Here is a 13,213-nt window from a genome sequence, read left to right as displayed (position 1 = left end):
ACGGCTTTCTCGCTCCCGACTGTGCGTGGAAGCGAGCGAGGGAAACACAATAACTGAGTGAGTGTTTCCCATGCTTGACCCTCAGTATCATATAGTTGCAAAGCAAAAAGGGTATTTATGCATACATAAAGTGCTATTTGTAATTTTCTTGCCTTTTTCAAAATTTGTTCAATTTATCAAATGATTAGATAATTAACTAAAAACGCGCGAATAAATTTACAGTTTTGTTTTCTATACAAAGTGATATATTTGATATAAATTCTGATTGTTCCTTGGAAGAATATAGTATAGTATTTGCATGTTAATAATATCAATCAACTGTATAACACTCAGGGACGCTATCTATTGTTCCATTGATGGCTGCTGTGGAATATTCCACTGCCAGTCAGCGTGCAGCCTCTACAGTTGGTGCCAATCCAACAGCGCGCCAAACTGAATTGAGAAGCGTACGCGCGTAATGAATAATTATTGTATGTTTTGTCAGGCCGTATCGTGCGCCTATATAAGGCGCACCCATTGAATTAGTAAGAATGTAGTTTCTTTCGTTTCTCCACTGAGTAGGCATGCTGCCTCTCAGTGGTAATAAATCTGTTAAAGTGAAGCCGTTCGCTTGATTTGCTGTCCGTTGTATCGTAAAAGACACAAAGTAGGAAAGACGTCCTGGCCGAAACAACATATTAACAATATATTCATAAGTTTTCAAAGAAAGTGGATCTTAAGATTTGATCCTTCAAACGTTACCATAATGATTGATTGTAACAAGAACTTCCCGTGCGGCTTTCGTAGAGGCTGTTAGCTTTAATACTAAATAACGTTGCTGATGAAGGGCACACAAAACACCCAACTGACCAATGGAGAGTGGTCCGATTGACGAAAAGCTTCTTCTGACTGGAAAAGAAAGGATGGTTTACTGTGTTACACTTACAATGCGTGTAAATTACTGCCGCCGTTAGCGCACGGTTGTGAGCCCCACAATAGCACACATTTTCCTATGGGAAGCGTGCGGGTGGTCATCGGTTTTTCAGTTCTGTCGCCTAAACGGTAAAAGATACCACTTTGGCGTCTATGGACGAAAGTTAGGGTATGGATTGATGAAACAAAAAATATTTTTTTGAAAATTTTTCATGATACAGACGATATTTTTTTCGCTATTTTTCCGACAATTTTCTCCATGGTGAAAAATTTTCCGAGAAATGTTTTTCTTTTTGTATTTTTAATAGATTGCTGAGAAAATTTCCTTTCGATTTCACTAAAAAACTTTTGTTCTACGATGCATAGTTCAGGAGATATGAATTTTCAAAGTTTGAGGTATATAGAGAAATCGTGAAAATTCATCTAGAGTTTTCCGGGAAAATAGGCCTCTATAATTTTTTTGAATTTCACTTTTGGTCATGTATCCACGAGCTCTACCTCTGGTGAAAATTTCATGCAAATCGGAGAACCTCCGGCCCAAACCTGTCCGATAATTTAAAAAAATGCCCATCTGACTTACCTGAGTTACCTCAGGGATGTCAAAAATCTTTGTTTGCGGATGACACAGGCCTCTCCGCCAAAGGACGAAGCCTGCGTGTCATCTGTAGTCGATTGCAAAAAAGTTTGGATATTTTTTCTTCATACTTGCAAAAATGGAAAATTTCTCCTAATGCTTCCAAAACTCAACTAATAATATTCCCACATAAACCAAAAGCTCTTTATTTGAAACCTTCAAGTAGACATGTTGTCACGATGAGAGGGGTTCCAATAAATTGGTCAGATGAAGTAAAGTATCTAGGGCTCATGCTAGATACGAATTTAACTTTCAAAAATCACATTGAGGGCATTCAAGCTAAATGTAATAAATATGTAAAATGTCTCTATCCCCTTATTAATAGAAAATCAAAACTTTGTCTTAAGAACAAGCTGTTGATATTCAAACAAATTTTCAGGCCAGCCATGTTGTATGCTGTACCAATATGGACTAGCTGTTGTAATACCAGGAAGAAAGCTCTGCAGAGAATTCAAAATAAAATTTTGAAAATGATTCTGAGACTTCCTCCCTGGTATAGTACCAATGAGTTACATAGAATATCCAATGTTGAAACATTGGAACAAATGTCAAATAAAATAATAAATAATTTCAGGCAAAAATCGTTACAATCTTCTATTGCCACGATCAATGCGTTATATGTTTAGGTTAAGTTAGGTTAAGTATATTAAAAACGTTTTTTTTTCTCTTATAAGCAGGTGAAATCAACTCACCTGTAAAAAAAACTGAACTGCTACGGCAAATGAAATGTAATATGTTGTTAACAAAATGTTAATTAAATCTTAAATTTGTTTTACCAAATTAGGATGATAGTGTTGTCAAATAACACAGAACACCTAGATATAAGAAATGAATGTAATGTTTGAAATGATACTAATAAAAAAATTAAAAAAAAAAAAAAAAAAAAAAAAAAAAAATAAACTGGGATCAACCGGTACCTTCAACGGTGGGTGAGACCTTCAGAAAATATTACGATCAAATAGCTCAGGATGAAGCGTTGTGTTGTTCTGCCGAATGCTGTTTCTGTGCAGATACATTGCTTCACAGATGCCTCTGAGAAGGCCTTTGGTTGTTGCATCTACGTACGCAGCACGAACTCTGATGGAAAAGTAATGGTTGAATTGCTCTCCTCAAAATCTAAGGTTGCACCACTCAAGACTCAAACAATACCTCGTCTGGAACTTTGTGGAGCTCTACTTGGAGCACAGCTGTTCCAAAAGGTTCGAGACTCAATAAAAATGGAATTTCAAGCATACTTCTGGACGGATTCCACTTGTGTACTCCGATGGATTCAGTCTCCCCCATTGACTTGGGTTACATTTGTTGCCAACAGGGTAGCTAAAATACAAACAATTACGGATGAAAGCCAATGGAGACATGTACCAGGAATCTTTAATCCTGCTGATTTTATTTCAAGGGGGATCTCACCAACAGAAGTAGTTCAAAATCAATTATGGTGGCATGGCCCAGAATGGCTGAAAGAGGACTCATCGAACTGGCCACTATCACCTGAAAATTCAGCAACAAATACGGAACAAATGGAAAGGAGACGAACTGCAGTTGCTGCTACAGCGGCGACAGAAGGTTTCAACGAGTTTTACATTGGAAAGTATTCGTCATACAGCAAACTTATTCGACATACTGCTTATTGGATTCGTTTGATTGACCTCCTGAAAACACCGAAAGTGGATCGTAAAAACAAGGGCTACCTGACGACTGAGGAATTAAGGGAGTCTGAATATTTGTTGGTTCGTCTTGTACAACAAGAAACATTCGCTGATGAATGGAACGCTCTTGTCCACGGACATCCAGTTTCCCAGAAATCATGTCTGCGTTGGTTTCATCCATGTATCGGAGCTAATAATGTAATTAGAGTTGGAGGAAGACTCGGTAAGTCTGAGGAATCGGAAGAAGTTAAGCATCCAGCTGTCCTACCAGCTAGACATTTGTTCACTAGGACGCTTCTTCAGTATCATCACGTGCGATTACTACATGCAGGGCCCCAGTTATTATTGGGAGTAGTAAGACTTCGCTTCTGGCCTCTAGGGGGCAGAAATCTAGCTAGAGAGTTAGTTCATAAATGCAAGATATGTTACCGAGCGAAACCAACACTTGTTCAACAATTTATGGGCGAACTTCCGGCATCACGGTTTACCGTCTCTCGACCGTTTCTGAAGACCGGGGTAGATTTTTTTGGACCTATCTACGTGAGGCCAGCTCCACGAAGGCCATCTGTTAAAGCTTACGTAGCTGTTTTCATTTGTCTGTGCACAAAAGCGGTTCACATGGAACTCGTGACAGACTTAAGTACTGATCTGTTTCTTCAGGCACTTCGCCGCTTTGTTGCCCGACGCGGAAGATGTGCTGTACTATATTCCGACAATGGGACAAATTTTGTCGGTGCCCGAAATAAGCTACTGGAACTTTTCAAGTTATTATCCGAAGATGACCATAAGGAAGCGGTTGCCAAATTCTGCTGTACTGAAGGCATGCGATGGAGCTTCATCCCCCCCGGATCACCACACTTTGGCGGCATCTGGGAGTCAGCCGTGCGCTCAGCTAAGCACCATCTGCTAAAGCAACTTGGCGAAAATCCTGAATCTCCAGAAGACCTAGCCACATTACTGACGCAAGTCGAGGCATGTTTAAACTCGCGACCTCTAACTGCGTTATCAGACGATCCTAATGACATGGAACCATTGACACCGGCTCATTTTTTGATCGGGTCATCGCTTCAGACAGTCCCAGATATTAACTTTCAGGATTTACCTTCGAATCGTCTTAACAGAATGCAACATATGCAGCAAAAGATGCAGTTATTTTGGACGAGATGGCGCAGGGAATATCTGCATACTTTACAGGCTCGCACTAAGCGATGGAAACCACCAATACAATTTCAAGTCGGTCAGCTAGACGAATTTGTGACCTACATCCAGGAACCGATGGAGTTGTAAGGGTGGTGACATTGAAAACTTCAAACGGTGTGTTGAAAAGATCTGTTGAAAAACTTTGTCTTTTGCCATACATAGATGGTGATGAAACAACAAGCGCAGAATAGTAGATTACGACTTGCTCAAATCACCCCTACCTGCCCACTTCCCTTTCCTTGTCGAAGAGGATTTGTATATTTTCAGATATTGGACATCTCTGGGTGGGTGAGAATGCCGGAAAGCAGCGATCCTGGCAACCCTGGCAGTATGCTACTTTACCAATAGCAGATTATTTATAGATTTCGACGGATGAGCATGAGAGATTCGAATAGGTTCCACACTGCTGGCTATTGTGATATGGATGAACACATCTCTCTAATCTCTCTTATCTCGATCGGGAAACATCGCATCGGGATGAGATTGAGGAAGAAACTAGATTGTAAGGCAAATTAATGTTAGTCATAAGTAAGCTTCCAAAGAGTAGGGCACGCGTGCCATTTTAGTGCCATGCAATAAATGTTTTCTAGTCGTAATTAGTCTTGTGCGATAATACATGTGTTTGATTGCCGTTTTTAAAATATGTGTTTTATGTGCAACCTTGGAGCTGGAAAACCCCGGAACAGCTAGACGCTGATTAGGATCAAGGACATCGGCAAATGGTCACTGTTGGTGCGAGGATTATTAGGTTGCCATTATACCTATCGGTTGCACCCCATCAATGTTGGGGACGAAAACCCACATACAGTCCACATCTCTACGAGGTACGTTGGATCCCCGACAGTGAGAAAGTAGTGAGACGAGAGTGGACACCAGGACCCCGCCGTTTTTTTGGTATAGAAACCAAAGGATTTCTATTACCGCCCTACGACGTCCTAGAGGCCTATTCTGGGTACTTTCCGGCATCGGTATTAGCCGAAGACCGATCCGTCACCAAATCGGTAGCCTAGGACGCGTAGGAGGGTCCCAGCAGGCTATAGCCGAAGTTCCCCAAGCCAATCCGAGGAGAGCATGGCCAGACGTGGCCGAAGCATACTTGTTTGGAAGGAGAACGCCGGCGGTCGATACCAGGCCGAGAGGAAGGAGTAGACAGGTGGTAGCTGTACGAAGAAGGGACCCGAAGTGAAAGGGCAGATTAGCCAGTAAGAAAGTGGGAGGAAAGTGTAGTAAAGTAGATGGTAGAAGAAATACAGCCTGTGGAGGAATATAAAGTAGGAGTTTTGGTTAGTGAAATGCTTGAGTTTTCCCCTTACTGGCTGACAACTGAGACGGTAATGCATGCGTATACACGATTAAAAATAAGCACGATGCTATCAATAGTTCTGCTCTTGGATTTGCACTACTGTTTAATCTTGACAATATCAAAGTAACAGCACTTGAATTTAACGTTGCATGTTTTGATTAGAAATAAAATAAAATTTCCGCCTGACCCAGATTTGAACTTTCAATCTTCAGAGTGCAAAGTCTTGTATCTTACCTCGACACCAACTTACATTTGATGATAGGGGTAGAATTGATCTCAATCACATTCTACAGCAAGCTGTCAATGATTGCTTACTTACAAAAGACATGATGTTCAAAATCAACGACTTTTCACTTCAGAGTATAACGCTAAAGACAGTAGAGCAAATTCAAAGTTAGAACTCTTCAAATAATGGTGATTGGTGTTTTCAATTGAGTCAAGAGATCAATCCATTCAATCAAACGTGCTGATTTTTTACCGTGTATGCTATGATCGTAATATTAGTGCGTGCGTGATGTGGCCGTCAGTCTTCCAATCGCCTCAAGTGAGTCAGTGTTAGATCTCCGGTGAAGTAAGTCTAGGCTTACCAGATGGTATCCTTTGGGAGGACATGTCCTCCTTTTTGATGAGGTGTCCTCCCGTACTCCTTTGGGCTGAAAATGTCTTCCTTTTTCAAATTAATCGAATATTAAATTGCACATCTATCAGTTTTCTGATTACCAATTCGTTAAAATCTCTAACTATTTTATAGCCTTGAGTAAGGATGAAGGATGCTTGAAACTCAATGTTAAGTTTGATGGATTTTCACCACTTTTTTATATGTTTGTAAATTTTCAATTAGGTAAGTATTGGAAAATGTTTTTAGATGATATTTACATTTTCTAAAATTTTAGAATCGGATATGAAATGGTATATTTTTTCTATATAATGTTCATAAAATGATACCTTTATGAACTATTTTTCTAACTAACTATGTTTAGTTAACAGTGACCTTTTTCATGCTGTCTTGGGGCCATTTTGTGGGAGGAAATGCTTTTGGATGTTTGGATGAGTGTTATTTTTGCAGAACTCACGAATATACTACAATTAACTTATTATTGGGATACATTAACCAACACTCGTTACTAAAAATTCAGAAGTGGGTAACATTATTTTGAGTGGAAATCTTTTTCTCTGAGGTACAAAATCGTTTCCCCTTTTTCAAAACGCTATAATGTAATAAATAAAACCACGGGGCTTGAGCGGGAATAAGCTATTACCAATATAAGTGATCCTTTTCCAAAAATACACTTCTTAGGGGGAAAATCAAACAATGATCTCATTAAATGAATCACTCACCCATCAAAAATCGTTGCATTTTTAAGAGCAAAGCAAAACATTCATTATAAGATTGCCATTTAATTAAGTTATGTACCAAATAAAGTAGAAATATGAGGTTTGTTCGTTTAGGTATTTTGTGACATTTCACCAAAGACGAGTCCGCCACTTAAGTGTTTCGTTCATATATACGTTTTTTAAACTCTTTTCGATGAATTTATGTTGTTTCACGAGTAAGTGATTAAATAATCAATGTTTTCCATTGTATTTTTTTCTATTTTTTTCACAAATGTCCTCCTCAAAAGCAGTATAGCAAAATGTCCTCATTTCTGAAATATTCTTCTGGAAAGCCTAAGTAAGTCGCATTCCGGGTGATTCTTCCACAGTTTTATAAGATGGCTGACAGTCTCCCAATTTGGGATTGTCGAGTATTTACAGCATCAACGAACCCAATGAGAAATTGCGTTGGGAGGAAAGTGGGTGGGAATTAAATGGTATAGTACTAAACTCACTTTTTCATTTAAGTTTTTAAGTTTGTTTTTGAAGCTGTTATGTTATATGATGATCAATATCACCCCAGTGTGTCATTTTGATTTTTTTTTATATTGAAGCTACGTACACTAATAGTGAAACACTGATTTTGCCAAAATTAGGTTGATAATTTCTTAACTAAGGATAATATAACAAAAATTTGTGAAATAGTGATCAATTTCTCCTGGTGTACGGTACCAATTTGTCATACTGCAAGATTCATTCTCAGCGTATGACTCAAGATCACCCTTCTATAGGCAGGTACAATTGTTTCGAAGAACTTAATTTATGTAGAATTGACGCACAGGTGTAAAATCGTGACTCAATTGTCATATCGTAAGACGATATTCATTGTTCATTCGAACGTTACTCAACATCACATTCAGTTCCTTTGAAATTACACTCTTATCCGCGCTCTTATCATTCGACTGCCAAATCTTCGTCAGCTGATATCAAACTGCAAATTTGGATAAAACCCACCTCCTGCACTGCGCTTCCCATTGAATCCCCTCCATTGTCCTTTGGATACTCACAACTGCTGCAGCAACATCCCATCTTGTTCGATTAGCTCCGAAAGTATCCTTCACTCCGCACCAGCTTCTAATATCACCGCTAACTCGGACAGTCCGCCTAATCCAAAACCAGAGACAGCCAAAATCCAGTACCGCCTTTCCGTTCCAACTTTGTCGCCACTAATTAGCCGGGATCGTGTCACATTCTAGGTTGGCCCACAAACTCTGTACAAACGTATCGCACCTGTACCCAAACTGTTTGAGACTGATGAAGTGTGCGCCAAATGCGATTGACTCTGGGACACATATCTACCTGCCTCATCGCACCGCACTTTCGTCATCCATCGACACAAGCCGCACAGACAAACAGACGTCACACTCTCATCGCTTTTCATCGGAAAATATCGCTTACTTCTAATATCTGGTAGTGTGCCACATGCTCACTCGTGGCGCTCGTCTCGTTTATGTTCGAGTTTAACGTATGTCCACTACCGCCACCTAGTTCCCGTAAGGCGAAAATCAATATTTTAAGTGTTGGGCGTTAATGTTCGCGGTATTATGATAATTTTTGTACCTGTTACGCCTGTTTGTCTGTGCCAGCAGCGTTGCATATCTTAGATAAGGCACAAGGCGCAGTTTATCGGTAAGTCTACTTAGCCGCGGCCGGCGGCATGAATCATCGTATCCGTACAAATCGAGCTCGCATGTTTGTGTGCTTAACAATCGTGTTGATTTTTTCCCCGGGAATGGGGTTTTGGCGTTCTGGTTCTGTGCCAACGGAAGGGTGACTGTTTCGATCAGCAGAGGGGTAATGGATGTGGATCAATCTTCGGAACTACCCTAATCACATGCCATGCCGTGCTCGATAGCTGTCGATAATGGGAATGAAATCTGATGCAGTGATTTGTTCTTCCGATCGGGTGAATGGCAACACGTTTAATCAGAAATTCAAATCGTAAAATTGCTCAACTTCTTATCGCATTTGAGGTCACACAGATAAGGTGCGTGATCAAATCAGGACTGATGAACTTATACGACAAGTGGCATAATTAGATTTGGGGTTTCCGAATGTGTTCAAACTATGAGCTTTTAGGAAAAATTCCAGCAATGAAACGGTATGTCTCTATCTTCAAGACGTTTCACTAGTTTTTATCAACAAGCTGCATCAGTGATCATTAAAACACAGACAAAAAGACGTAATACTCGAAATGTTTTCATTGTACAGCAAATTAACGCTCAATTCTAATATTTTGTGGTTAGCTTAAACGGTTCACTCGTGGCGATAGTTCGACGTTCGTGCACTACCATCACTGGTTGTTCACTAGTGTGGGACAAAATTTAGATTCTCGCTCCAGTCCACTTTTTGGATTGCATTTGGGTCCCATAACAACTGTGCAAAATTTCAGCTCGATCGGTGAAACTATAATTTAGCGCCAGCCGTTCAAAGTTTGTATGGGAAAACTTAGTTTTGCAAAGAAAAATCGCCAACGATCGCCCATTGACCTCTTTAAAATTTCTGAACATAGAGCTCGATAGGTATTTTTACGATGAAGAATATTGCCGAAGACTGCAAAACAATCCGACACTTGTGAAAAAAGTTATTCAATGAAAACCGATTGGCAAGGCGACGTTGATTAACACGTAAAGGAATAACAATAATAACAAAATCGGGCAAAATTTCCGTATAGTCTATGCTCAATAACTTTTTTCACAAGCATCGGATTGCTTTGCGGTCTTCGGCAATGTTGTTCATAATTGAAATACCTATCGAGATCTTTGTTCAAAATTTTTATAGAGGACAATGGGCGATCTCTGGCGATTTTTCTTTGTATATGTAAGTTTTCCTATAGTAAATCCCATACAAACTTTGAACGGCTGGCGCTAAAATAAAGTTTCTCCGATCGAGCTGAAATTTTGCACAGTTGTTATGGGACCCAAATACAATCCAAAAAAGGACTGGAGCGAAAATCTAAATTTTTCATATAACCGTGTCCCAGGCTATTGTTCACATGACTATGTTTTGAATTGAAAATCGCGTATTCACTATGTTGTTTATGGAAAACTGGGGATTCACAGCTACACAAATTTCAAGTAATTTTCTTACTGCGTGTACTTTATGTTGACCAGTACTGTAATTTGGGTCAAGCACAAATTGTGCCACGCTCCAAGAGGGAGGGGGAAGGATGGTGAAGGCAAGCGTGGCAAGCCTTTCAAAATTTCAGGTCTTGTACCAAAAAAAATCTGTTTGGGATTTGTAGTGACGTTACGCCAAATATTACTACATATATTTAATAATTTCCTGAGAATTTTCAGGTGTTTGTTTAAAGTTTTCTTCAGTCAAAAACTTGAAGATTTCTTTTGAAATACATTATGCGATTCCTTTATATATTTCACAAGAAATTCTGACATTACTCCAGAGATTCATTTCTCAAGGAAGTTATCTTTCTAGGGACAAATCCAGCGGTTCTCCCATAGAATTCAGGAATTAGGGTAGTGTAGGAGATACGATGAGCTCTAACCATCCGACAAATTCACGAGCATATCGTGTATGGCGCATTGTGTGTCGGATAGAAACACAGAGAAGGATAAGAACCGTTATGATCATGCTGTTAGGATCTAAAGTACACTGAAACAAATGATTCTGATTTTTATATTTATTTTAACAATTCTTTTATATTTATATTTATTTTAATAATTCGCTCATCGTATCTCCTACAGGTAGGTGTACCAGTTATGGACATAAAGGTTCCCTATTTCGACATACGTGATAATTTGATTGTTCTCAAATCATCAATCATTCTGTGTATTTGAGTAGTTTGATATCGAATGAATCTTGATGTTAAAACATTCAAAAATATTCTAAATGTGAAAGTTTTCGAAACTCATATGGCCAAATAGGGAACTACTATAGCCATAACTGGTAAAATTTCCCTACTTCTGAGTTTCTGTTGAGATTTTTTTTTAGAATATCCTCTTATTTTCGTTTAAAGTTTCTTTAATATAGCAATTTAAAATTTATCTAAAATTACCTTGAAAGATTTGATAATAAATCTTCGAGCTGTTTAGTAGAATACCTATAAGTAGATGAAAAAACCGAATTTAGTACTATACCATTTAATTCCACTAGAGTTTGTATCCTTTGACAGATACGCGTATTTCGACCTCAACTGTAAGGCCGTCTTCAGTGTCGTGTACTAGACTCGACACACGGCCATACAGTTGAGGTCGAAATACGCGTATCTGTCAAAGGATACAAACTCTAGTGGAATTAAATGGTATAGTACTAAATTCGGTTTTTTCATCTACTCAAAAGATTTTTATATAAGAATCCTTCATCAGGCTTTTCCAAAATTTTCTAAAAAGAAATCCCTGGAAATTCTCGAGTGGAACTCTTTAAGAAATTACAGAAATAGTTGCTGTAGTATGTTGTGGTCTTAAACCCTAAATGGACTATTAAATTGAAGAATCGATTGAGAAATTTCTCCACAAATCATTCAAGAAATGTTTGAAAGAACTCAAAATAGTTAAGGCAAATTAAATGTAACAATTCCTGTGATAATTAGTGGGGTAATGCCTGAAGGAATCATTCTAAAATAACGGAGTAACTTTGATAATGCGAGATCCCCAACATATAAAACGAACTAACGAAGTTTCTGTTAATCAGTTAAGCAAAACGAATGCAAAAGTAAAGAGTATTAGTATGAAACTTCATGTCAAAGCTAATTTCGTTGGAATCAAGTGCATTTGAGAACCATTTGCACCAGTATTCGCCACGATTTTAATTTCGGTTCCTGAATTCGCCACCTACGTTGATTTCTTATGGAGGGTGGCGAATCAAGAACACCATGGCGAAAAATAGGTGCAAAGGAGTAAAAATTCTAAGGAAATAGTTATTTAGGCAACAAGTTGCAAAATGATGATTTTTCAGCACGAGTTGTACATTTATCCAACGAGGCTCGCCGAGTTGGATAAATACAACGAGTGCTGAAAAAATCGAGTTTTGCAACGAGTTGCCTACAACATTTTTTGCTATTTCGAAAAATGCCATTTTAGCTGGATGAACTCTAAAAGCACAAACAAACATTTCAAGAAAAACCACATGGGCACACATCCATGCGTAGTATCAATTCAGTATTTTTCAATCACGTAGGCTGTGATACAGTAGTACCTACCCATGAATGTCACAAGTTTTCACGCTCCCATTGAAATCAGGTAAGACAACACAAACAGTTGCTAACTACAAATGTTGGACTATTCGATTCCAAATCAAAATCACGTGGTCGTTCATGGGGAGAGGGAGCGTCTGGCCAATGATCACGGTCCATACAAATTTTATAAATTTGTATATGGACAAATGACCACGAGGGGGGAGGGGGTTGGCCAGGAATCCCAAAAAACTGATCACGTGGTTAATGGACAGCCCCTGTCGGAATCAGATAGCACAACGGATCTAGAATCAAATGCAATTATGCTTATTCTGCGCAGCATGTGAGGCGAGACGAGTCGAATGTGGGACAATTGTCGACTCGCTCCCATTGGATTAACATTAGTCGATTCACATCACCCGAGGTGAGGAGGACTCGTCAAATAAATAAAATAAAATAAATAAATAAATTTGTGCGCAAATAAGCACAAATGGCATGAAGAGACTGGGTTGTTTGGTTGATGCCTACCAAAACAGTACTGAAAAGTACGAAAAGAGTGCTGAAAAGTAGCACTTTTCAGCATTGTTTTTTTAAGTAGGAAAAGTAGGCCGTTATGTTGATCAACTTCTCAATGAAAAGTTGATTGATTTGCAACGGAATTGCAAAAATATTTTTTTTATTATTTTCTGAGAAAATTTTGCGGTTTCCAAGAATGTTTTCGTAACATATTAAAGCAATTTAGCGAACACTTAACAATTGACAACCGTATATGTCGTAAAACGGTATATAATCCGGGGTGGCGAACGACTGGAACATGGCTAACACCTTCCCTAAATGTTACGTAATTCATTTAATTTTGTTCGCTTTATACTGCATTATTAAAGTTAACCCAAAACAGAGAGCCGACTTTCGATTAATTATATATCCATTCAAAAGAAATCGTTTGCAAATCTATCAACTGCAATTGATAGCTAGAATGCCAGTACTTGTTTTAAAAATATAAACTATAATTC

The 13,213-nt window shown here is 38.7% G+C and overlaps 1 long non-coding RNA gene across 1 annotated transcript in view; it reads right to left on the bottom strand.

Moving 5' to 3' along the window:
* The window catches only part of LOC5570984, a 29,674-nt gene extending 21,313 nt beyond the window's left edge, over positions 1–8,361 (bottom strand). The window contains exon 1 of the long non-coding RNA XR_002501896.1: positions 8,077–8,361. This is a non-coding gene — a long non-coding RNA (uncharacterized LOC5570984). The remainder of the gene's footprint in view (positions 1–8,076) is intronic.
* Positions 8,362–13,213: the final 4,852 nt, after the last annotated feature.

The sequence above is a fragment of the Aedes aegypti genome, chromosome 3 (assembly GCF_002204515.2).
Source record: "Aedes aegypti strain LVP_AGWG chromosome 3, AaegL5.0 Primary Assembly, whole genome shotgun sequence".
Lineage (NCBI taxonomy): Eukaryota > Metazoa > Arthropoda > Insecta > Diptera > Culicidae > Aedes > Aedes aegypti.
The sequence above is the reverse complement of the archived record's forward strand: the minus strand, read 5'-3'. Positions and strand labels throughout refer to the sequence as shown.